This window comes from Phoca vitulina, unplaced genomic scaffold (genome assembly GCF_004348235.1).
Source record: "Phoca vitulina isolate PV1807 unplaced genomic scaffold, GSC_HSeal_1.0 scaffold2, whole genome shotgun sequence".
Taxonomy (NCBI): Eukaryota; Metazoa; Chordata; class Mammalia; order Carnivora; family Phocidae; genus Phoca; species Phoca vitulina.
In genome coordinates this window covers 55,151,514-55,178,767 of record NW_022589705.1, presented here as the reverse complement: position 1 = coordinate 55,178,767, position 27,254 = coordinate 55,151,514, and the positions used below count along the sequence as shown (strand labels likewise).

At 40.8% G+C, this 27,254-nt stretch overlaps 1 protein-coding gene across 7 annotated transcripts in view; it reads right to left on the bottom strand.

Moving 5' to 3' along the window:
* DAB1 (DAB adaptor protein 1) overlaps positions 1–27,254 on the bottom strand; it is a 1,119,086-nt gene that overhangs the window by 847,359 nt on the left and 244,473 nt on the right. For 2 of the 7 annotated variants that reach the window (XM_032427959.1, XM_032427978.1), the window contains exon 2: positions 3,086–3,160. The exons of the other annotated variants lie outside the window; for them this stretch is intronic. The gene's annotated coding sequence lies outside the window, so the exon portion shown is untranslated. The remainder of the gene's footprint in view (positions 1–3,085; positions 3,161–27,254) is intronic. 7 annotated transcript variants of the gene reach the window in all.

Here is a 27,254-nt window from a genome sequence, read left to right as displayed (position 1 = left end):
AGAATCTCACAGGTGGTAGGCAGTTGAGTGAAAATTTGAGCCCAGCTTTATCTGATTCCAAAGCATACGATCTTCATACTAGATGTCCTGCATATGATGGCCCTGAGACTCAGAGAAAGTACACTAGCCCAAAGTCACCTAGGGAAATAGCTGCAGAGCCAAGACCAGAAATGAGCACTCTGGACAATGACCCTATACTTCACTCAGTATATTTTAGGGTTTCTCAATCTCAGAACTATTGATATTTCAGGCTGAATAATTTTTTGCTGTGGGGGCTGTCTTGTGCATTGTAGGGCAGCATCCCTGGTCCACCTGCTAGATACCAAGTAGCACCTCCCTCACCAGTCATAACAACCAAAAATGTTACCAACCTTGCCAAATGTTTTGTGTGGGAAAAATCTGTCTTGGTTGAAAACTACTGGTATACAGTTCAATTCCATAGTGTTTAACCAACTCAGTCTATGCATCAGATACGGCAGAAAACACAAAGATGTTTCCAACAAGACCAGCATGCCTCCTGTCCAGGGAGCACAATCTAGAGGTGTGCACACAACAACCTCCCATGTGTAGGTCAAACACACCCACCTTCAAAATGCCTGAGAGGGCAGAAGAGGGAGAGGTCAATACCTGCGGAGGTAGAGGGAATTGGCTTCCCCTTAGAGGAGTGAAGAAGGTTTTACAGAGGGGGCAGCTCACTTTTTTGCCTTAAAGAATGTGTAAAATGCTGATGGGCCTCTGAGGGCCTACAAGAAAGGCAATTCAGGTAATGGAGTGTCCTGAGTAGGAACACAGATCACATTCCCAAACTAGATAAGCTGTGGCCTGCCTTTGAAAAGTCCAGCTTCTCTTGAAGGGAATTCAAGGCCTTCCAACCCCCTCATCTCCAGCTTCACCTCTTTGTTGTGTCTTGGATTTTTGGCTCACGACATAGCATCACGCTTTCACCTCTATGTCCTTGATTATGCTCTCCTCTTTGTTGTCCTGCACTACCCTAAACCTTTCCCTCTCACCTGCCTCCCAATCTTGCCAAAATCCTACACTTCCTTAGAGAATGAGCTCTAAGGAGGCCCTACTCCATGCACTACACTCTCATGATAATGTTTACATATACATATTTTTTCTCCATGACTACTCAGTAGTAGATTATGACTTTAGCTTGAGGACAAGAACTGTGACAATCATTTCAGTATTTCAAACATTTAACAAAGCACCTGGAACTAAACAGGGGCTCAATTATGGCTAATGAATAAAAACTGAAATGAATGAAATAGTCACAAAAATTATAATAGCCTGTGAAAACACTAATTATGTATTTGTGAAGTTAAGACAGGTGAAGATAGAGTTGAATTTATGATCTACAATCGCCAATGCAACAAAACAAATAGGGAAAAAACTGGAAAGAAGTAAGTCCAAATGTCAACACTGGTTTTCTTAGAGTTCTAAGATTGCTGGTGGCTTTTATTTTTGCCTTGCAATTTTATAAAATTTTAAAAATGCCAATAGTAAACTGCATTGCTGTGTAATCATGAAAATATATGGTATTTCTTTTTTTAAAAATACAAGGTATTTAAAATGGCTCCTGTGAGCATTGGCTGTTTTTACCATTGACATCCACTCCTTGGTATAATATTAAATTCCTGATTGGCTTTGGAGAGCCTGCATTTCCCTCATTCTTAACTAATGTGCCTTGAGTCAGCTTGATTCTAGCCCAGGCCACACTGGTTCAGCATGTAACGGAGACTAAATCAATCAATGCAAACCTTAGCCTCAGAGTTTGATTCCAGCACTGAGCATGACCCAGCAGACTGATCAGGGAGAATGAAATTCAGTGCTGAGTCTTTAACTAGAGTTGATGGGGAAGCAGACACTTTCTCTTTTTTCCTGGACTGAGTACTAGAATGACATGAGCCTGGAGCTGCCAGGAGAGCCACTCTGTCCAGAGTAAGGAAGCTGTTAACCTAGAGGAAGCAGAGCCAAGAGATAAAGACTTGGGTTCTTGTTTGGGTTGTGAATCAAGCCAGGCTTGAAGCTTCCCTGGATACTCTTTCCCTTTATCTATTTACATATTATGCATATAATATTTAATACCTACAAAAGATTACTACTACCACTAATAAAATGAACATCCATGTGCTCACCCACAACACACCACTGTGCTTACCATTGCACCAACAACGTGCCCCTCCTTATCCCATCTCCTGCCTTCCCCTCCCCCAGCAGCTATTACCATCCTTAAAGTTGTATCAAGCAATCCTTTCCTTTATAAGAAATAATTTACCACATATGCACATATCCCTAAACAATACAATCTTTAGACTTCGTTGTTTTTGTGCTTTATAAAAATGGAATCACACATACGTGGTCTTCTGAGAATTGCTTTTTCCACCCAACATTAGTCTCCAAGATTCATCTGTGTTGTTACAGGTAGCTGTACTTCATTTATCTTTAGCGCTCTAAGAATTTTCATCTCTTTTTATAAAGAACTTTAATAGGAGTTGCAAAAGTGCCAGCATTCTCCAAGGGGAAGGAAGGAAAAATAAACTAGTATTTGAGAACTGCTTTCTACGTTTCAGGCACTAGGATAGTCACTGTATGCGCACTGTCCCTTACCTCCACAGAAAAATCCTATGAAGTGGGTATGATTATCTCCATTTCATAGATGAGGACATAGATTATCATGCTTTCAAGATTATCAAGCTGGTCAAATGCAGGGATGTTCTGCTCATCCTCTTCCTAATCCACTGCCAGACAACTTACCTCATGCCCTTCAAAGAGAAACTTAGGAAGCCTAACATTTTAATAAGAAAATAAAATTAAGTCATCCCTTCAGTGCTTAAGGGGGAAGGCTGTGGGGCTTGACTGGGTTCAAGTCCTGGTTCTGCCATTTCTTAGCTGGGTCTGATACCTAAGTGTCCTCATCTGCAATATGAGGACAATAGTACCCACCTCCTTGGAGAAGTGTGAAGACGGAAGAAGTTACTATACCAAATAACATAGCACAGGGCCTGGCACATATAAATCCTCAATAAATGCCGGCTGTTATCCCATATCCACTCTCTAGCATCACTTGCCAGATATCACACACCTTGTATTTCATCACTGCTAATCTTTGATCGTCGCGAATGATTTCTCCAGGTCCCCCGGCAATGTCAGCATATATCTAAAACATAAATGCGATCACTTGATTTTTCTGCTTAAAACCCCTCACTTCTAACTCATCACCCACCAAAAAAAGTTCATAAATTGACACAATCAATTTATACTGTGAAATTATTGATCCACTGATGGTTTCCAAAATATATGGTATGTTTCATGCCCCCTTATCTTTGCATATTCTGTTCCCTTTCCCTGGAATGTTTTCTCTTGCATCTGACTTGTTCTTGTATTTCAAAACTGAGCTCAGATATTACCTCCCCTCCTCATTTCAACCAGGGTCAAGCCCCTCTCTTTTAAACCAATGACACTCTATACACATGTCACCTGTTGGGCAAATCTCTTCGCACTACAGTTATTTGTTTTCCCTGTTTCATTCTTCTTTAGTAGACTCTTAGCTCCCTGAGGGCAAGGGCTATATTTTCTTCACTTTTGATCTGCAATTCCTAGTTCATAAGCAGGCACCTTGTAGTACTCAAGAATGTTGAATTAAATGAAGTTGAGGTCCTTAGCTTTGGTGGGTTAAGGAACTAGCAAATAGAGAGGCTTGGAATTATGCTACACCAATCAGGAGAATGATTGCAATTCCCCTGCAGACTGGGGAGCTGGCATATTAGCATGAAATTTAGTAGACCCTGGCACAAGTTCATTTTTATAGGCAGAGCATCTATTTTAATGTTTACATATATAACCACAATTTTCAATCTGCTCCTTTTCCCCAAGAGAAAGTCATGGAAAGAATCAAGGAAGGAATACATGGGGGAAGAAATAAAGTCCTCAGTATTACTTTCTTAAAACATATCACAGAGAAGGAAGACCCTGATTCACAAGGAAACATAGGCTTGGAAATACCTGGAAAATGAAATTAGCACAACGAATAAGTTTGTTAGAATTGTTTTGCCTTGAGTATCTTTTTCAAATTACTAGTCTGACCAATGTATCAACACTGAATTACCCACTTGCTTCAGGTCTGTGAAGTTTCTTTATTATGAAGCTCTTTACAGAAAAGTTGCGATAAAGCTTGGAGCCAGAGGTTTTACGTTTAAATGATGAATTTGGCACTTCCTAGCTGGAGAGCTTTGGGAAAGTTACTTCATAGAGCATTAGTTTCCTCATCTGGCAATTGAATAACAGTACCTAATTCATAGGTCAATTGCAATGATCAAATGAAGTAATGCTCATAATGCATGCAGTTAGCACAGCACCTAGTACTTGGTAGGTGACCAGTAAATGTTAGCTCGTAGAATCATTCCATCCCTTTCCTAAACTAACAACAATAGCAAAGTGGGTCGGGGTGGGGGGAGTTGCTTTTGAACCAGCTCTTCATGTATTCTGTAGGTGTAGGCATGACAATCAGCCAGGTCTTCTTAGAATGCTGAAGACAGTCTTGAAGGATGGTTCTTTTGGCAAAACTTTAAGAAGAGATACATTTAAATTGTTATTTGAAAGATGATCAGCTTTTCATAGAGGACAAAAGGAGGCCATTCTGGTTAGAAAATCCTAAATATGCTATCGGAATCCATTTATTCCTTTTTCCTTTTACCAATAACACCCCCTCCTCTGTGTAACTGGGAATACAGATGTCCAGCTAGAAATTCTACTTCTAGTCTTTGCCACTTAGCATGACCACACGAGTAAGTCACGAATGATGCGACATGACAAGAAGTGTTGTTGTGGCTCACTTCCTGAGGTGAATTTTCTTGTTCTGCATGTCTTCTTCCTCCTTTGTGAGGACTGGCATGTGGTTTTGGTGGAGAAGAGTCATCTTTGTTTGTGCAGACAACGGGGGTGTGGAAGCAACGGGACAGAGAAACTGGGTTCTTGGTGACCTTGAACTCAGCCAAACTGCCCATCTGGACAGCCCAGCAGCTCCAATTTTATGAGAGAGCAATACATCTTCCTTCTTAAGTCACTGCTGTTTGATTTCTGTTATTACAACCAAACCAATATCCTAACTAACCACACTGTGGGGATATATGTAGAGGCAGAAATGAGCCTGACCTGTATGGGGACAGAGCAGAGACCACTCTGAGTCAGAAGAGGGTGATTAAAGAGGAATGGGTAAAGTCAAAGAGAGGACCCTGGCTTCTAGATTCTTGATGGGAGGGGACGCCTGGGTGGCTCAGTCGGTTAAGCGTCTGCCTTCGGCTCAGGTCATGATCCCAGGGTCCTGGGATCGAGTCCCGCATCGGGCTCCCTGCTCTGCGGGGAGCCTGCTTCTCCCTCTGCCTCTGTCTCTCTCTCTGTCTCTCATGAATAAATAAATAAAATCTTTAAAAAAAAATAGATTCTTGATGGGAGGAAGGCTAGGAATTCCAAATTGAGGGTGAAATAAAGCCTCCCCACCTACAGGCCACCAAAAAGGACTGGAATAAAATTAAAGATAATTTAGGAAAAAGAACCAAGAAGACACATTCCTCTCATTCCAATTCAATTCAGCACTAGCTCAACTCACAGAGTAGGAGGGCTCAACAGACAGAGTCCAACACATCCTCACTAAGGGCTGGTTCACTTTCTGTTAATGGGCAGATGGGAACTCGGTATGAAGAAAGTCAGCCCAGCTCATTTTGAAGAGCCCTTGCAAGCTCTGACTTGCATGACAGCAATCACTTTTCCCCATTGTTCTAATTCCACCTCCTGGGCCCACAAGGAAGGAGTAGAATCCTGGCATAATCCTTGCTTCAGATGAGAACTGCCCTCGTGTGTGAAGGCGGCTCCCACTTTACACAGACTAAACACTTTTTTATCCGTTCCTCCGAAAAAAATTTCTAATTTTTTCTGTGCAGACAGACAGAATTCCCAGCGAGGCTGTGCAGCCATTGGCAAATAAGTTTCCCTTTCTAGGCCCAGTTTCTTTATCTGAAAAATGAAGAAGTTTGACTTTTCTAATCACAGGTCCTCAAATTAAATGTATGTATGCATGTATGTACACATGTATTTGTATGTACTGTACATTCATGTATACAGTAGCAGGTATTCGATGACAGGGAATGATGATAACTGTGGGGAATTGGAACTTAAAGATATTAATGTTAAGAATTGAGGGTTTTTACCTATTGTTGGATTGGTTTTGGGTTTTGGTTTTAAAGTTGTGTCTGCCATGCGCAGCCCATCTGGAGGCTAGATATAGACAAGGCTGTGACTTTTGGTCTGAGTGAGCCTCCCCTAAAATTTTGTCATGCTTTTAAACCATCCCATTTTTACAAAGTGGACTCTAACTAGGCCTCGCCTTTGAACCAAAGGGAACTTTGTGCTGGATAACCTCCCTTTGCCCCTCCAGATCATCTCTCCATCCCTTTCCACCTTGCTCTGTGCCCTGGGAATCTGCATCAAGCTGGGCACCTTAACTTCTGGCATCTAGTTGGGACTGGCCAATGAGAGGCACAGCATGAAACAGCAGGTGAAAGGAAAGAACGGGTCCTTCCTTATTGGTCTGCCAGTTACAGAGGCTGGGTCCCTATACTGAAGGCCACAGCCCCTGGCTGCGGGTCCTTCCCTACAGCTACTGGTGTCAGGGCGTTCAGATAGCCATCCCTTGACCCTTTTCCTTTCAGGCCAAGGAGCCACAATGCTTTCCCACTGGTTTGGATATTTCACCATCCCTTTTTGTTTTTTCTTAACTCTTCTCACTCCTGTAAAAACTCCCTTCTCTAAAGCCTCCTCAGATCCCCCTTCTGACTATACTATGTTCCCTGCCAGGACCCTGACTAATTCACTATTAGTACTCTTCCTAATGGACTTCCAGTGGGGAGTGGGGTCCACCCTAAATAGCCCAGATATCTTAGTCTTCAAAACCCAGTGTACAGGACGTAGTATCTCACTATGAGCATTTAGTTCCAGCTTCCAGGAATAGTTGAGGAACAGCTTCTTTCTTGATCCAAAGCATGCAGAAGTACCAATCATAGTACACCTTGCCTGGGTCATAGAATGGGCATGTGACTCAAGCCTGCACAAATTCTTTCAGAATTTTTTGAAAAGGAACTAAGGGAAGAGGGCCCCTTCCTTTTGGGTGGTGATGCTGGGACGTGGTGTGCCTAGGAGTTGCAGTGACCGTGTTTCAGCTTCAAGCAGAATGTTGGGCTGTGATAGAAGCCCAGTGAGGCTGAGCCATAGGAAGTAGAGAGTCTACATGGAGCAAGGATGGTCTGTGTTTGAAGACCAGCTTTCCTTCATTCTGAAAGCCCAGGCACCTACCAACCTTCCTACAGTTTACTTTGGTTGATTCTTTTGCTTACATTCCTTTGAGTATAGGTTCTCTCTGGATTCATACATCCCTCATAGAGATGGAGTTCAGGATTGGTCTGACTCTAACTGCCCAGGCATGTGACCTCTCAGAGATGAGTTCAGCTCTCCACAGTGAAATGTCTGCTGGATCCTTGCTTTTGTGTAGTGCTTTGAGGTTTATCAAATACCTATCATCTCATTTTATCTTTACAACAGTCCTGGGTGATAAACAAGGCAGGGAGGGCTATCCCCTATTAACTGAAATGAGTCCCAGGGCTCAGAGAGGCAAAGGTCCCACTTTCAGCTTTGGTCTTTAACTTGGTGGGAGCATGTGAAGTCTTCCCATAGAGAGGCACAGTGACTGTGTTCATATAATTTGTTCCTGGATAGACCTCGGCTTATATCCATACCTTATTTTGCCACTGCCCTCTTTATGTTTGAAGATAATTCTTTATGCTCTCTACCTTAGGATATACAATTTGCTCTATTTCCACCTCCATCTTGAACTCTGGTATTCAGTGCTCCAGCTTTTAGTCTTTCTGATGTGCTATGTATCTTGAGGCTTGGGGCTAGTTTCCTCCCTCCTGATTGAATCTCTCTTGTATTACTTTAGCTATCTCTCTCTAAACAGGCCCAGTGGATATTGTTTGTCATGAACTGGACTCCAGCCCCAGAAGGTCAGGTGAGGTGAATCAAGGATCCCAGTTGAGCTGACTTAATCCAGTTCTTTCCATGGTGTCTCCACCAAGTGTAAATCAAGGCTGTACCCAAAAGCAGAAAAAGACTCCTCTATTCAGAAATTGGTACATTTAGATTTTTCCTAATAATGGTGCCCTTCTGTATACATGCCCTGCAACTGACGACTCTGAGGGTGGAATGGATTTTCTAGTCTCACTTTCAGTCACGATGTACAATCTCCTGAAGAAAAGTATGGAAGTTAGAACAATACAGTATGCTCTTCATAAATGAGACAAAGGACTGAAATAGAGGATACAGCCCAAATTAGCACCAGAGCAACTCCCACTGATGAGGAAATTATCCAACTGCAAATTACATACTGTGCTACTCCACAAGCTCCACTGAGGTTAAGGTATTGCATTAATCAAAACGAAACAGGAAAAACAATGCTAAAAAAACAAATGTACCAAGGTGAAGGGGAGGGAATATGAATTAGTATCTGCAATGTGCCTCCTATGCATCAATCTGTATCAGTCATATAAATCCCATTCAAAAATGGACAAGATCTGGGGGAAAATGAAATGCCAGGAAGTGAAGGCACTGGCCATTGTCTAATTCAAGATTACAAGATAGGTCAGTTTGGCCTCAAAACCGCACCCTCCAAGGGCAAGATAGACTTTCTACTACTCAGTTGAGTAGCAATGATCAGAAAAATAATCTGTTGTGTCAAAGGAAGGTAAACCATGAGGTCTAATTACTATAGATAAAATGTAGTAAGACAGGGGAACATTTATAGATCACCAGGTATATCTGTCAGGGTCTCAGGAAGAAACTGGTGACACACTCAAATGAGAATAGTTGAAGGAGGGACTAATTATAACAGTGTAGGGAAAGGAAGGGAACCCTAAAAGATGGGGCCGTTCCCCAGAACTGGCAATACTGGAGGTTAACACCCCCAGCGGTACAGGAAGAGGTGGGAGAGAGCCATTACCAGAAGTCTTAAATTTAGAGAAGGAATTCTGTAGCACAGCCCCCTTGAAAGGATTAGTGATATCTGGGACACAGTCCAAGGTGACCTCCTAGGGACAGAATCAAAAAACAAAAAACAAAAAACCCACCTTGACCTCACTCTCCTCCTTTCCCACTTCACACAGAAGCCTGAGGGCACCAAAGCCCCCTGAGGCACTTCACATAGGTCAGTCTCCCAGGGCAGGGAAGGAGAGTGGAGATGGATCAAGAGGGGACTTAGTTGAGAGAATATATCCAGCACACAAAGAATTTCAGGAAAACAGATAGGATAAGGAGGAGATTGAAGCTTATTTACTTTCTTGCAACATAAGAATGAGGTACTCCTCATTTAGATGAATTTTGACCAAAATAGATAAGAGGCACTTGTACCACTCTAGGTTGACTACTCCTTCTGCTAAGGATATAATAATGAGAAAATCATATGCGAATGACATGACTATTTTAATAAGGAGTGGAGCAACATGTCGTTTAGTTAACCGTATCTCAGGGGGTGGGCCTGGGAAGAGTTTGGGAAGTATTAGCACAGTGAATGTGGAGAAGAGCTTGGTTATTCAAAGGATTATATTCAGATTACCACAGAAAAACTGTGGGTCCACCAGACACTTGTTTCTTCGCAAACTTGATCACAGTCAATGTTAATAAAACTAAATGTGATCCATGAAGGAGGACATGAAGCCCAAGAATTAGTGGGGAGTTAAATCCCATAGTATTGTTGGAAGATTTGGTGCAGAGGACTATGTGACTTGAGTTGCATTTTAATAGGATTTCCCAGGAAAATGTGTAGAGAAGAGATTGTATGGGGACATGGGTGGACACAAAGAGAACAGTTAAGAAGCCGTTATAGTAATCCAGGCAAAGAAGATGGTGGTAACAGTAGATAATAAGTGGCCATGGCCGATTCCAAATACTTTGTGTACGTAATACCAATGAGATTAGCCGAATGACTAGATATTGCTTATGAGAGAAGAGGAGGGGTCAAGCAAGACTCAAGGTTTTCAGCCTAAGCGGTGGGAAGGATAAAGTTGCCATTTATTAAGACAGAAAATACTGTAGGCAGAACAGTATTTCACTTGAGATGAGGGTAGAAATCAGGAGTTTGGTTTTGAATATATTGACCTTGAGACATATATTAGACATGCTAAGTAGGTTGTTGGATATACAAGTCTGGAGCTCAGTGTAGAAGTTTAGGCAGGTGATACACATTTGAGTATTGTCAGCACATAGATAGTATTTAAAGGCACAGAACAGGATGGAGCTACCAAAGGAGTGAAACTAGGCAGAGCAAAGCAGAATCTAGAGCATGCCAGAGTTTAGAATTTGGAAAAAATGAAGAAGTACCAGTAAAGGAAAACCAGCTCTTTGGATGACTATGGGGCTCCTGGCACACTGCAGAGTGGTTAGTGCTCATCCGCTAGGCCAATCTGTCCACATTAGAGCGGTCTTTGCATGCTGAGGCTGCTTCTTCCTGACTTTTGTTACATTACTTAACCTATTTGAGCTCCCACTTCATTGAAAACTGCGACCTACCTCATAGGGGCATTGTAAAGGTCAAATATAGCAAAATATGGGCCTGGCATGTGCTAAGCATGCAATAAATGACAGCTATTATTATTATAAGTATTATAAATGCTTATATAATAAATTTGTGTGTAAAAAGAGAAAAGGGAGGTGGAGGCCTTTGTAAAAAAAAAAATAGTGCTCTACAAAACCCAATATTTTTATTTCTACATTATTTTAAGTTTTAGAGGGCATTTTTCACATCTCATAACAACCCACTTGGATGGATACTATTAATCCCATTTTACAGATGAGAACATTGAAGCCCAGAAGGGGATGTAAAATGGTAGGCAAGGGATTAGAGTAGCTACAGTCCTCTCAGAAATCCTAGGTATGGTGCTCTCTTTTCCTTCTTTTTTTTTTTTTTCCTTTGTCATCCTATAGCTCATAAGCCCACACACCGAGCATGCCACAATGTAAACCATCCAGACAAGAAGCTGTCCAAAGGAATTCAGAGCATCTTTGCGCTCCTTGCTGAATAATTAAAATCCTCAACAGACTCAGGCTTGGATTGATTTCCTAAATGCCTTCACAATTTGGAAGCTGGGGAGTTTGGCTCCTCAGGGACCTTTCTGTTCCTTTTCAAACCCAAAGCAATGGACTTGAAAATCTAAATCCAAAAAGCTAACAAAGACCTTATTAATCATGGCTTCTTTATAAACAGGTTTTTTTCCCCCCACTCTTTCCCCCCCTCGCTCTAGGCAACCCTTGCATAAAAATATCTATTCGCCAACTGTTCACCAACTGTTCTTCCTCTTGCTGGCATACCTTGTGCCGCATTCTAAGATGCCAAAGCGCGTCTTTGCGGCAGCCCTCCGCACTGCCTGCCAGGCTTGCTGCCATCGGGTCCTGCTATGGGGGGAGCATGTGGGAGAAGAGGGAGGGGTGTTGTCTCTGGCAGAGGAAGTCTGGGCCATGTGGCAATTAAGGCTAAGGTGGGAAAGTCAGAGCCCATGCCTTGGACTTTGGAGTCAGAAAGACCTGGGTTTGGATCCCATCTCTGCTGCATTCTTGCTGTGTGTTATCACTCAAATTATGTTGTTCTCTGAGCCCAGCTTGGCTCTCCTGTAAAAGGCAGATAATAACTGTTTCTGAGAATTGTTATGATGATCAAATAAACTCATGCATGTGATGGCCTTGATATGGTGCTTGGCATGCTATACAAGCCCCACGGATGTGAATTTTCTTTATCCTGAGAAACTCATGGTCCAGGAAAAGGGAGAAGCAAACTCACAAAAAGGGAAATCCACACAAGTGTTAAACATTAAGAAATATAATAATGCATAAGATGGCACAGGTAAGTATCAGATGACTTACTCGGAAAGAGGAAATGGCTGCAAGTGCTAGATTTCAGAGAAGGGAGAGATTTTTGGAAAGTGAAGAGAGACCCTTCATGCTTTGGTTCTAGCCCAGTCCCTTCATTTAATATCCAGGTAAACTGAGGCAAATCATTCCTTCATTAATTCCACAAATATTCACAGGTACTGACATGGGGTAGGGCTAAGCTGTGAAGACACAGAAGAAAGGACTCCAGGCTTGACCTTCCGAAACTGACAGGGGAGTCGGCTCGCATAGTAACCTGTTTGCAGAGCTCCCTGCAAACATGTACTGGTAGGTCACAGAGACAGAATCTCATGGATGTAAAGGGAACAGTCCTGGAGGAGGGGGACAGACTGGGGAAATATTAGCTCCGCTATAACTAACACTATGGCTTTGGCAAGTGGCTTAACTTCTCTGAGCCTTGTTTTCCTCCTTGGAATGATGAATATAATAACAATTACTTCCTCAGGTTGGTGTGATGATTAAATGACATAATGCTCGTGAAGGCATAGCATAGAAGGTACATAAGAGTTCAGTAAAGGTTAGCTGGTATAATTCAAGGTAAATATGTATATACATATATTTATATTTTAAAATTATGATAATATGTATGTGTGTATATATATAGTATATATGTGTATATATAATGTGTGTGCATATGTATATTGTATATGTATATAATAGATATATATGTACACGTGTGTGTGTGTGTGTGTACACACACAAATATAGTTTTAATAAAGTACTGTTGAAAGCCCTTAACCTTTGAAATTTTCAATGTCTTCCTTTTTTCAAAGTATCAGTTGGGTTCAGCTTCCTCCCTGTGACACATCAGACTTCCTATGACTGACTCACCCACCCCCGACATTACCTTGGGCCAACTGAATCCCCCGCCCTCCTGTCATGCTGAATATTTTCAAGAGTCACTTCCTAAAACTTTTTCAAATCTGCAAATTCATGAGGGTTGATATGATAGTAAGCATGTCATGCGTTCATAAAGAACTGGCACTAGAACCCAAATTCTTTTCTCAAAAGGCCAATAGATGGGCCAGACATATTCTTTACTTAAAGCTGAGTTTATAGGATAAGGGAGGCAATTGGGCTTAAACTGAAATTTAGACAGTGAGGAACTCAGTCTGTCACAGCTGCCCTGAAGTCTGGTAATTAAAAAAATGGATTCAGAAATTAAATGGCCTCAATTCAAATCCTGGCTATGCCTCTGTTTAGCAGCATGACCTTGAGCAAGTAACTTAACTTCACCAGGTCTCCTACCCATCTTCTCTCTAGGTGGGATTTTTTTAGTGCCTGCTTTATGGTTTTGTCATGAATATTGAATGTGATAGTACATGGAGGCTGATTATCACTGTAAGTTCCCGGTATATAACGATTTCTCAAAAAGCATTAGTCGTTGTTAATATTACTCCTTTTATTTTTCAATGGGCATGAATGTATGTTTAACGAGACATTTTCATTCAGAATGATTTTGTTCCACTGGAACCATTTCCTTCAATAAGCTTCATCAACTAGGCAACAGAAATGCCCCTTTCTATTATCATCTCACTGTTGAGAGAAGAATTTCTTAAACATTCTTTAGTTAAACTCTCCATTGACATGGTTTAATTCAATAGCCACATTAGTGCCTTTACTGCTTTACTCATCACCAAAATGTTTGTTCAGTATCACATCTGCCTCCCAGTATTTCCTCACAAACACTACCAATGAGGTTTGGCCTTTCACATAAGTCTTTGCTTTACTAGAGAAAAATATAAATGATACCATTGAGAATCTCAGCAGTTCACTTTTACTGATTTTCCTCCAATTTTGTTCTTCACTTTCTTACTTCTGTAAGTGCATATACCTTTATATATGCTGTATGCCCCTTCCTTGGACCCACGTTTTCCCTCATCTTCTTTACCTGGCTTTTTTCTTCCAAGTCCTTCAAGATTAAGCTCATAAATGACAGTATCTACTCATTCAACCACAAATATTACTGGAGCATGAACTATGTTCCAGGTATTGTGCTATGTGCTGGAGATAAAGGTAATAAGCAAAACAAAGGAGGGTCCTACCTTCACAGGGTTTAGGGTCTGGAAACCTGACAGACACTGATGAAATTAACACACATAACACTGACTTTAGACTATGACAAATGCCATGAAGGAAAAGCCCGGGGTGTCATGAGAATATATAACAGATGATCTAGTCATTTATGAAGGGTCAAGGAAAGCATCTCAGAGGAAGAGGAAGTGACATCAGGCTGGTTTAGGAATTCTTCTCTATAGTTTGATATCAACTTTAGCCTGTAGGTATTATTGCATTTACTGTGGTGTATCATCATTCTCTCTACTTGTTTCTCTATCCTACTAACCTGTGAACTTCTTCAAGGCTGGTGAAGCATCTTATTCCCAGGACATGCTATGAGCCTGGCACTTATCAGGGGGTCAAGAATTAATCATTAAATGATATTTTGTTGTTGTTGCTGAAAGAAGATGTATCTTTAAAGACTCTTTGAGCTCTAACATTTTCTCTCAACCTAGCCCAGAATCAGTCCTGAAAATTCTAGACACCCTGCTCCATGCCCATGTTGCAGCCCACTTCCTCTTTCCCCCTTAATCATCCCACGGGAAGAGGTGCTGTAACTCCAAATTAGCCCCAGGGCGGCTCTCATCTGCTCCGCCACCAAACTCGTATCGCATTACACTTAATACATGTGTATAATGAATGCCGCACACATTTGGCAGGGCTTCTGTGCACCATGTCATTATAAGCCGTATTGACAGCAAACAAGTCACATATTCTCCCTGCGAACACTACAGGAAAAAAGAACATATAATTTTGTTGTTGTTTGTACATTTTTTTCCCAAGTCACATTGGACACCATTTGCCTTTCATTAGAAACACCATGCTGACAGTAAAATCACACATCCCTAACACACAAAGAGGAGAAAAACAAGCTGTTTGGGCCCCCTGTGAAGGAAAGGAGCAGTGGCATGGCCTTTGGGGAGGGGCTAAGGGTAGCAGAAGAGGGTGTTTCTAGGGTGGCTCAGAGCCCCTAAGAAGGGAGCTGATGCTCTCTTGCCCTGCAGAGTCTGCCTGTGTCACCATGCCCTGGAGTTTTACTCCCCTCAAATCTTGCCTCGTTCATTCCGTTATTCATCCATCCATCCATCCGTCCATCTATTCAGCAATGTATCTTGAACTGCTACATATTCTTTCTGGAACTAAGTTAGAGAGAAGTTTAGAATGCTAAAATATATTGAGCTCTTACAATAGTCATTTGCTACATATTAAATTTTCACAGAAACCCTATGAGGTCATTATTACTGACTGTTTTACAGATTTAATAACTTAGTCTCAGAAAGTTAAAGTGATTTGCTCAAACTTATCCAGAAAATAAAATCAGGACTTGAACCTAGGCCTATTTCATTATAGAAAGTAAATAAATGAATGAGTATTTGCTGAGCATTTATAATGTAAAGCACTGCCCATATTTCTAGGATAGAATTGATACTATAATCATTCATACCCCCAACTCCCCCCCCAACAAGCTCCTTTATTTATTCATTTTATGCATACTCAGTGGCTTCTCTGTGCTGAACATTGTGAGTTTCCTGAGAATAGGGTTGATGTCTTAGTTATTTTTATAGTTCCAGGCTATAGCAGAATTCTTGCAACAGAACAGAAATGTGAAATCTATTGGGGGAAAAAAGGAGACAAAATGAGAAGAGTTGGAGGCAGGAAGAAGTTCAGTGTCCAGTAGAAGATAGTCCTGTTAGCAGTGAACTGAGATCGAATCAGCGTAAATAAAGGTATACATTATTTGCTGGAGAAACATTGTCAAATAGGTGGTTGATGGCAACTAGAAGGATAAAAAAATTGTGTTACTGAAGAAAAATCACTTTAGCTAGTCATAGGGACTAAGAATTTCAGTGTGTGGAGAATGGAGGGAGTATTATCAGCAAAGCAAAGATAAAAAGTGATATTGGGAGGCATGCCATAGGAAGAGTGAGCATGTGGTACTAATATTAAATCTGTAGTTCAGGCAGAGTAGGAAACAAGGCTAGAAAGATAGTTTGGAGCCAGATCATGAGTCTTGGGTTTCTTTCTATTTTATTCACTAGGGCTTGGAGAGGTTTATCATATAAGTTTCCTTTCACACGAACTTGTAAACTTTTCTTCTAGAAAAGAATGCAGAAAGGCAACAGGGTTGGATGATTTGAATAATTTAGTCATCAAGAATATGGCCTTAGGAGTCAGGCAGTACTGAGTTCAAATTTTGCTCTGGCTCCTAATACGTATATCACCTTGGGCAATCTCATTCTATTCTCTAACCCCTTGGCTCCTCATATGTAAAAGCAAGATGATAGAACCCACCTCACAGGAGGTGAGGATACATGAAATAAATAAGCCAATATTCTTAGTTTTTGGCATGTAATAAGCTTTTGATAACAATGTTGTTATTATTTCTAGTCATATTATTCTCAGCCAATGGGCTCAGGTAATAAAAGCTGGAGATACTCATAGAGAAAAGAACATAGCATCCAGTTTGGAAGTGCACTCATCTCTCCAACCAACAACATTACTGAGAACCTACAAATCATTTCCAGTAGCATTCTATGAACTGGTAAAGCACAAAGGACAAAGGAGAGAGGAAGAGTCTTATCCTCAGGCAGCTTAAAATTTTCTCACTATGGTCTATTTTAATGAGTTATTTTAAGGAGACAGAAAAACATTAAATCTGGCTAAAGTTTTTGGTAGCTGTTTCATTAAGGTGGAGTCAGTATTCTGATCTCTTGAATCTGGATAAACTTTAAACTTACTTTGATCATTAGCATGTAGGAGAACGGACTTTTTGTGAGTTCTGGAGAAAACTGGGTCCCAAAAGGAGGAACGTTGCCCTATCACTACCATGTAAGCAAGCTGGTGTGACTTACTGGAGGACAAGAAACCACACGGAGGAGAAATGAGGCACTTCATCTAACATCCAGCACCAACTATTAGACCTGTGCGTAAAAACCTTTCGGCTCAGTCAACCCTCCAGCTGAATGCAGCTGCATGAATGAGCCCAGGGAAACCAGCCGAGGAAGTGCCCAGCCAACCCATAAAACAATGAGAAATAATATGTTGTCATTTTTTAGGCCCCCACTATATTTTGGGATAATTTGTTACACAGCAATATTTAATTCAATAAAGCCCTCACTGGAATGGCAAGGGGGTTTTTTAATCATCTAAACTTTTTATGCATGTGCATCTAGTTTTTCTGGGACTCTTGTGTGTTCCTTTAACCTACTTTTTATTTATTTTTTTTTTTTTATTTTTTTTTAAAGATTTTATTTATTTATTTGAGAGAGAGAATGAGATAGAGAGAGCATGAGAGGGGGGAGGGTCAGAGGGAGAAGCAGGCTCCCTGTTCAACAGGGAGCCCGATGCGGGACCCGATCCCGGGACTCCAGGATCATGACCTGAGCCGAAGGCAGTCGCTTAACCAACTGAGCCACCCAGGCGCCCTAACCTACTTTTTAAATAAGTATGTACACCAAGAAGATTAAGAACCACTGTTCTAAAAAAAAAAAAAAAAAGACAGAAAAAGAACCGCTGTTCTATGTCCAGAGCAAGAACATCAAGAGCTTTTTAGGGAGGGCCTATTGCACAACAAAGAGCAGTCAATTGAACCTATTTGGGAGCCTCCATGCCACTGGAGCTGTCCTGGGTGCTGATTGCATTGCCTTGCCTATTTCCTGTTAATTGGCACTTTTGTAGGTTTGGACCACCTTAAGCCTTTCCTTACAGGTAGTTACCTGGTCACCCTGCTAAATCACATTAAGATAGGCACGTGTTGTGATGAGCACTGGGTGTTATACGCAACTAATGAATCGCTGAACACTACATCAAAAACTAATGATGTACTATATGTTGGCTAACTGAACATAATAAAAAAATAAAAATAAAAATAAAAAAAAGATATGCCATGCTTTGTTAAGCAACAAGGGACCCAGATGACCTACGAATGCTCACCTGTTTGATCCTGTAAATGTAGCATTGTATGTAGTATTGCCCACTATATTGTCCACTATTAAGGCTGTGATTAGTACTGTCATAATAGCTGGGAGGATTTAAACCTAGGTATACTTGAATGGGATTCTATACTCAAGCAGATGTGCTTCTCTCATTCCCATGAGGTTCCTGAAAGGTCTCCCAGTCCTAAAGCTCTAATGAGGCAAGGTGCAGAGTTGGAAAATACCTGATTTGGATTTAGACAGAGCAGTGTGGGCAAGAGTACAGCTTCTGGATTAAACTAACTAGGTTATCTGCTGAATCATCTTAAAGAAATTTGGACATCATAATAATAATATCTACTTGACAGTATTTTTTGAGGAATAAACTGGTTAAATATATATAAAGTGTATAAATAAAGTAATATACTCAAAGTACCTAAAAGAAGACTCAATCCATAGTAAGTGTTCACGAAATGTTAGCCATTTTAATGAAAATGGTGAACGATAATTATAAAGACTGATTATAATGATGGTAATAAAGATAAGGTTTTTCCATCTCTGACACTTACTAGCTGTATGACCTTAACTTCTCAAAGTTTTGGTGTTATATAAAATGGGGCACATGCTTGTTGTGGTAGTTAAATGAGAAAAATGGAAAAGAAAATATGGTGTAAGACATATAACAAATATACAATATAAATAATATTTTATTCTCTTCTGGGTCTCCTTTTTTTCCTAAGACTCAGCAGATCCTGGAATATTATCTGAAAGTGTGTGTGTGTGTGTGTGTGTGTGTGTGTGTGTGTGAATCTGCAACAACAGAAAGTATAAACGTCACTTAATGAAATGATAGTGGGTTCATGGAAATCATTCTAGAGTCTCCTGTGCCCTCTCTGCAAGAGAGAACTCCCCCTTAGTCCGCTGCTTGTTGCCTTGCTTATTAAGAAGCTTCCGAGATAGATTAAAACAATAGCATCAACAGAGGTATAATTTTCTTCCATCCCTCTTTAATTAGCTGTGAACCACAGGGCTTTCCAAGTGTGAACAGAATCAGAGGAGGCAGGAGGAGCAGAAAACTACCATTTGAGTTCCTGGGTCAAAGTACCACTTAACAGGAAACCATTCTGAGAATCTGGATGAAAGATGCTGCAAGATTTTCCCCCATCTCTTTTAAAAACAAACCTTGTCTGTCAGCCATTGCCAATTCCAGCCTAGAAAATTGGCATGCACATTTTGAAGATAGGAAGCAGAGAGTATAAATTTTAGAATTGTGGTAGAACACAGATGCATGAGTCAGAAGGTCTTTGCTTTGCGTTGCCACAGACTAGTTTTTTGTGTGTGTCTTTTAAATCTAGTCTTTCTGACTCTTAATTTTCTTATCTGTAAAATAGGGGTTGGATTAGAATATATCTAGTATTCATCAAATTCCTATCATATGCAGAACCTCACAACAATGCTGTGAAGGAGGTATTTTCATGCCCAAATTTCAAATCAGGAAACAAGACTTATAAAGCTTAACTTCCTCAAAGACAAACAGCTTGGAAACAATGGGATGCAAGCACCCATGCATCTTTCTGAATTCTTGCACAATCCTAAGGCTTCTCATCTTTAAAACCCCTTCCAGGCCCATAAGTGTTGTTCATTTATATACCATAGAATTGTTGGCTGATAAGCAAGAAATGATACATATAAGTTCTTAAACCTTTATTTGTCATTTTTATTTATCTGGAATAGTTGAGGAATAAACTGAATTATCTGGTTACCTAATCATCACACATCTTATGTATTGATACTCACTTTCCAAAAAGCAAAACTAATTTAAGAATGCAGTATTTCTCAACCAGTGGGCACCAACCCCAGAAGAGTTGTGAAATTTTTATAAGGAGTTCAAGAATCTGTATATCCACCTAATATTGTTTGTAAATTGAAAAAATAATGTCTGGGAAACATATAAATTAATATTTTTAAAATGTATGTGTATTGCTCCATAGATGTTAATGTGTGCATGTTTCTTCATGTAATATTTGTATCTACTTAACATGTGAGTTCATTTAAAAATGGCACTGTGCTATTCATTGTAGCTTGTAGTCACCATATGTTTTCTCATCTAATAGACACCAAAGTATAGCTATTACCAGGCATTGCAAAACTTCTCAGTGTTAAAAAGGAGGCCCCAGCTTAAGATATGTTAGAAGCTGCTTCTTTCCATATAAGATTACAAGGTACTTATAAAAGATATTGTCTCATTTGTTTCTTGCAATCAAATCAATAATCATCATAGAATACCTCTGAGAGCAAGACTCTTTCTAGTTCCCTTTCTGTCTGGTGGGATTCTGGATAAATGGAGATTTACTGCCTTTCCATTTCAGGTAAGTTTTGTGGTTTGGGAGTTGTAGTCAGTAAATCCTAAAAGTGCAAAGAAAAATAGATCCCAACTGGAAGTGGGAGGGCTTTGCTTCAGAAGTAGTCAAAAAAGCAGGGGCAGAGGATACCACAGTGACCCATGTTCCTTCCTCTCCTTCAGAAGTTTGGTTTAGACATTGGGATTACCCATAAACCCATGCAACATGCAGAAAATTCCATCACAGCCCTCTGATTTTCCCAGTGCTCTTTGCTGACGTGTTCTGAAGCCAGAGGCAAATTTAGAAACCAGAGCATGAGAAAAGGATATCTATAACACTTGAAGAAAACTGTTGTTGCTGGTGACTTGTCACCTTTGGAGAGCGTTTTAGCTGAAATCAAGACTACCCAGGAGATACTGCGGAAAGCTGGTGTTTACTGAACATGACTAAGAAATAAAATCCTTTCAAATCCAAAGCCCATAGTCACTGCTACAGACTGGATGCTTGTGAGCCCCCACCCCCCACCCCCCCCACCTCCGCCGCCAAATTTATATGTTAAAGCCTCATCCCCATTGTGATGGCATTTAGAGGTGGGGCCTTTGGGAGAGGATTACGTCATAAGGCACAGAGTCCTTATGAATAGGATTAGAACACATATAAAAGATCACAGAGAATTCCTCACCCTTTTGGATATGTGAGAATACAGCAAGATAAACCTATGAACCAAGAAGTGGGTCCTCACCAGACGCTAAATCTGCCAGTGCCTTGGTCTTGAATTTCCCAGCCTCCCAGAAGTATGAGAAATAATTGTTTGTTGTTTAAACCACCCACTCTGTGGTATTTATTATAGCAGCCCAAATAGACTAAGACAGTCGCTCAGTTTCAAATCCAACCTCCTAAAATCCAACTGCCTAAAGTAAACATTTGCAACTCTTTATCATCAGCAACTTGGATATATTAGATGTCTGGCCCAATGGTCTTTATGGAAACTCACTATGCAGTTTTCAAATTATCTGTGTCCTTGAGGTCTGAGGTCTATCATAGAGATCCAGAGACTTCCAAGAAACCCACAATTTTCTATGAGAGACAAGAAAAACTTCAGTGACTATATAGATTAAAAACTGATTCCCCATGGAGAAAAAAATTATCTGAAAGTCTTCTGAGCTTCAGACCATACAGTTACTATTTATTGTATTATTTTCAGAACATTTTTTGTCTCTATAATTCTGTGTGATCCTCATGATGGCAACCCAAGGAAGTGGGTATTATAGGATCACCCCTATTTATGGATGAAAAACAAAACAAAACAGAACAGATACTCTGAGAGGTGACTTTGTTGAGGCACAAGGAAAGCAAGGCTTAGATCTCCTGGCTTCCTTGCTCGCATTTTTTCCTATTCTTTGCTCTCTGCCTTCAATAATCTCTGATCTTCCCTTGGGATGAATAGAATTTTTCTATTATTTACAAACTCCCTTTTCTGCTTTCCTGCACATTACCTATTCCTACGTATGAGTGCCTTAAGTTGAAATGGGCAGATTTCCTCTCTTGCTTTTTTGAAGGCCAGTTGTTTACTCCTGTTTTCTCAGATCTGATTTTGATGGTTATTCATTGACAGACAACTGGTTTGTCTAGAGTTCAGGCAAATTATAAGGAAGACAGCCTAGTGTGAAGAAAAGAGCATCTTTCTAGGAGTCAAGAGGCCTAGGTCCCAGCCCCAGCAATTTCACTTACTGGCTGAGTGATACTGGGCAAGCTGTTAAAATTACTGAGTCTCAATTAATGCATCTTTAAGACAAGAATGATATGTTCTCATCAGTATCACGGAGTAGTAGTGAGGATTATGAAGCTTAAATAAGGTCAGAGATATCAAAGTACTTTACCAATTGTAGATGGCTACATTCTGTCAAAGGTATATAATCACTTTATACCTGGGATCACAAAAACCAAAGGTTTTCAAGGGCCAAGTAGGTTACAAAGGAGTGGAGCAGGCAAGTTTAGTAGAACTGTGCATGGTGGGACCCAAAACCATAGGGGAGTGCAGATTCCACCAGACATTGTATTTTAGTTATGGAGTAATAATAATCTGCTAGCCAATCCAGACACAGCTGCTGGTCAAATTAGGTGTGTGAGACACCAGTTTGTAAATTCCATTTCCACTACAATATCTCCTAAATTGTAGGCTATACATCCCTCAAGGGCTTTTAGTTATTTCAAATCATCATGAATATATATACACATACCACGACACAGCACCTCCCTCTTTTTACCTTTTCAGAAGAGGAGGCTTCAGGATCTAATGCTAACCTGGATTTGCAGGGAAAACAAGAAAGACCTATGTTGTTTATGGACACACTCTCGCAGTAAACAAGTGACTGATAGAGCTGGTAGAGCTTCTTGCTATAGGGACATAAGAGAGATGCACAGCATACAAAAAGCCCACACATTAACATATAGCTCTAGAAAGCCATGTATACATGTGACTTGAGTGCATACACACAAAACACACACACACACACACACCACTGAGCTATAATTTATTTTTTTATTTTTAAAATGTTTATTGAGGTACAACTGACATGCAACATGATATTAGTTTCAGGTATATGATATAATCATTCGATATCTCTGTGTATTGCAAAATGCTCACCACAGTAAGTCTAGTCAACATTTGTCACCATGCATAGTTACACATTTTTTTTTTTTTTTACCACTGAGCTATAATTTGCGTGCTTATCTGTATGGTATGTACTCCAATGTACATAGGAACGAATCCTTGGAACCTGTAAATGTTGCCATTACTTGCCTTTAGTATATCTTTGCAGATGTAATTAAGCTAAGGATCTTGATATGGGGAAATTGTTCTGATTATCCACATGGGCCTTACATGAAGCCATATAAATCCTAAGAAGAGGGAGGCAGACAGAGATTTGACAGATATGCACACACAGGGGAGAAGCTGGTATAAAGACAGAGCAGAGAGAGATGTGAAGATGCTAGCCTTGAGATTGGAGCAATACAGCCACAAGCCAAGGAAAGCCAGCGGCCGCTAGAGCCTAGAGGAGACAAGGAAAGCCTTCTCCCCCGAGCCCCCAGAGGGAGTATGAGCCTGCTGACACTGATTTCCACCTAGTGAAACTGATTTCATACTTGTCCTCAGAAACTATTGAGAGAATAAATTTCTGTTTATTCAAGACACAGGTTTGCCACAATTTGTTGCAGTAGCCATAGGAAGCGAAAACAATATATCGGGCTTAAATATATATTCTATGCATATACATTACACAGGCATATCAAATGAACACTAAATGCACAAAGCCCTAATACACAATAAACACATTTCCCTGAAAACCTCCTTTATACATATCCTAGGGAATAGTATCACTGTCCATCTAGTTGCTCAAAAATCTGGATGTTATCTTCAGTTTCTCTTTTCCCTCAAATCCTGCATCATCCATTAATAAGTCCTGCCAGATCTACCTCCAAAATAAGCTCAATCCATTCACGACTTCTCTCCACCTCCCCTGCTACCATCTTTCTCCACATCACCACCATTTCCTCCCCAGATTACTGTATTAGCCTCCAGTCTGTTACCATTCTTGCCTCCCTACAACGGGCTTCTCCAGACCACACCCAAAATGGTCTTTTAAGATCCTTAGTGGTATCATTTCACTCTCTTACATTTAAACCCATACAAAATAGTTTTTCAATTTTCCCAAATCAATCTTCTTACCATTTCCTCCATACTCCACATAATCTGCCTTCCCTCCTTCTGCCTCTGATTTCATTTACTCTACCCTGTCTTCATTCCTCATGGTCCAGGCACCCCAGCTCTCCTTCTGCTCATGAAACATGCCACGCTCCATTTCTCTCAGGACCATGTGCTTGCAGTTCCCACTACTTCAAAGTCTCATCCCCAGATGTTCATTTGACTGTGTCCTTTACATCATTTAGATTTCAGGTCAAATATCTCCTCAAAAGGAACTTCCCTGCCAACTTAATCGCTACCTACTTCATTATCCTACTTTATTTTCTTGACAATACTTAGTGCCATCTTTTGGGTATTCATTGGTTTATTTGCCTCTTTTACTCCCCCTCAAATACAGGTACCACAAAGGCAGTGACTGTGTCTAGATCACCAGTGGGTCCCTGGAGTCTACAAGAGTGCTAGCATACAGTGGACACTCAATAAACACTTACCAGTTTCATGAATGGCTCTGAATCTCAGTTGACAATCTGAATTATACCTGAGGATCTTTAAAAATACCAATTCCTAGACACCACCTCAGATATAATGAACTGAAATTTTGGGGTGCCTGGGTGTCTCAGTCAGTTAAGTGTCTGACTCTTGACTTTGGCTCAGGTCATGATCTCAAGGTCATGAGCTCAAGCCCCACACTGGGCTCCATGCTGGGTGTGGAGCCTGCTTAAGATTCTCTCTCCCTCTCCCTCTGCCCCTCCCCCAATCCTTGCACTTGCTCTCTCTCTCTCTCTCTCTCTCTCAAAAAAAGAAATGTATAAGTAGTAGGGCCCCACAATTTATACTTTGAAAAAGATCCTCATGTGATTTGATAGCTAGGATTTTAGCTGACCTAAACGAGTAAGCAATGTGCAAATCCCCTGTGCATACCCGTACCCCATACCTACATTCTTTTCATACACATATCCTATCTCAGACATCATGTATGTATTTACGTACCCACCCTTTTTAAGTGTTATATACACTGCATATATGATACTGTATACACTGATCTTTACCCTGTAATTATTATCATAGGAAAACTATCACTTACTACTCTGTCCTAGATACTATAATTGATGTACTGGGGATAGAAAGTCTCAGTCCCAGCTCTAAAGAGCTCACAGCCTCCAATCACCAAAGTAGATCCTGCAACCCAGGATGGTTAAGTGTTATGAGAGAAGGCAGCATAGTGAGCTATGAGGATACAGATGGGAGGGCAGGAGACTTTGCCAGGTTGACAAAGTCATATTCAAGTTGGAGCAAGTAATGCATGGTTTATGTCCTAAAGAATTGAAGTTATTTAGGTTGGGAGTAAGCAATGAAAAGGGGAAGTCTGTTTGAGGCCAAAGGAATAGAGTGTGCAAGAATATAGAACTAGAATTACAGTTTGAATAGAGAACTGCATTACTCAATTTATTTGTTCATTCAACAGGTAAGTTTAACTGCTTATCATGTCTCAGGCACTGCACTGGTCCCTAAGAATAACTGGGAATATCATCCCAGACTCATGACATTGAGGGGTGAGGCCTGATGAAAAGTATCATTTATAAAGTCCCTTAGATGATTGTGATGTACAGCCAGGGGTGAGAACCACTGGTCTAGATGAACTCACATTGCTGGCTTCCAGAGGGGGAAAAAAAATTAAGGGACTAAAGGAGTAGAAGCCAAGCTATCTAGTACACAGAACTATAAATGCACTTTTGACAAGCTTAAGGACTCCAAGGACACCTGCTATTTTATTCTTACCTGCTAATGATGGCCAATGATAGCTCTGAGAACTATAGGGCTGGGAACATTGTGGACTTCTTTGCTCTAGTTGTATCACTATCCATTGAATCCCTGACATAGGCAACTTGGTGTCACTTTTTGGCAAGGCAAGTCTGAGATCATATAGTCCTCCCAATGGGGGCCCTTACAGCCCTGGGACTACCAGCTTCAGACCATGTAGCCTGGGGTGATGAGATCCTAGAGAACCAGAGACTTCTCCGGTCTTTCATTCCCCCATCTCACTCTGGAACTTGGGACAGAAGTAGCCCATTTTCCTTCCAGTCCTCTGGCTACCCAGCACCATAGAAAGCAGTATACCATTCAGCAGCCACCGCCCAACAGCCCAGGAATAAAGGGTTCGCCTCTCCTGTCTCCTTCATTTAAGGGGAAATCTTGCCTGAGGCACAAGCAAAGCTTCAAATTGATGTAATTTGAAATTTCAAACTGCCGGATGCAGCTTTGCTTCTGACTGCCATCTGCTTTTCCAGCATGCAATGACACCAAGTCTGTTTTTATTGTGTTTGTTCAACCAAGTCCACCAGTAAAATATTAATAATTTCCCCAGCGCCTGGGCGGTTTGCAAGCTTGGGATGATATCCGAACATTCATCAAGCTCATCAAAGTTATGAGCAAAATAATTTTTCTCCTTAAGCGGGGAGGGTAGTGGGGAATCTGGATTTTTATTACTCATGCATATCACTAAGTGACACTTTTAGTTTTCTCTGCACAGGAAAAGAAAACAAGTCTATTGCTTCTGGCCTCAACATTAGATACACTTTCTCTATGGAGATACAGTTATCCAATGAAGCAAGGAAATAAGTAATCTGTGAAATCCAGGAAAATAAGAGAGAAAGCAGGAAAGTGGGTGCCTTTTCCAAACATCTTTCCTTCACTCTTCACATGCAGTTTGACAATAGGTCCTATTGAATCTATCATTGTTCTTGAGTTCATCCCCTTCTGTCCATTCCCGATGCCACTGTGCTGGTCTAGGCCCTTACCAGGTAATCTGGATTACCACCCAGCTGGTTCATCTAGTACTCCCTAAATCTGTTTCCTAGTACTCCCTAAATCAGTTTCCATTTCCCCGCCCAATCACCAGACATGGAGTTTGGAAGACTCAACACGATTTCATCAGTAACTGCTTTCAAACCCTTCTTAGGTTCCCCACTGCCCTAAAGATAAGGTCCTAATGCTTTAGTATGGTTTACAACGCTTCTCTCTCCTCCACTTCCATACTAGTGTCCTATGCCCCAGCCAGTCATTATTCTCCTGGTGCAGCACACCCTCTCCGACCCAGTGGGGTCTGCACAGGAGAGACCCACAGAGCATCCCACACAGTGCCTGGTCAACCACAAAGTTTTGGAAAGGGTAGCTGGCATTATTATCACACTCATTAAAAAAATAAAGTGCTATCTAGGTCACCCTGATTGATCTCTGTCCTCATCAAAG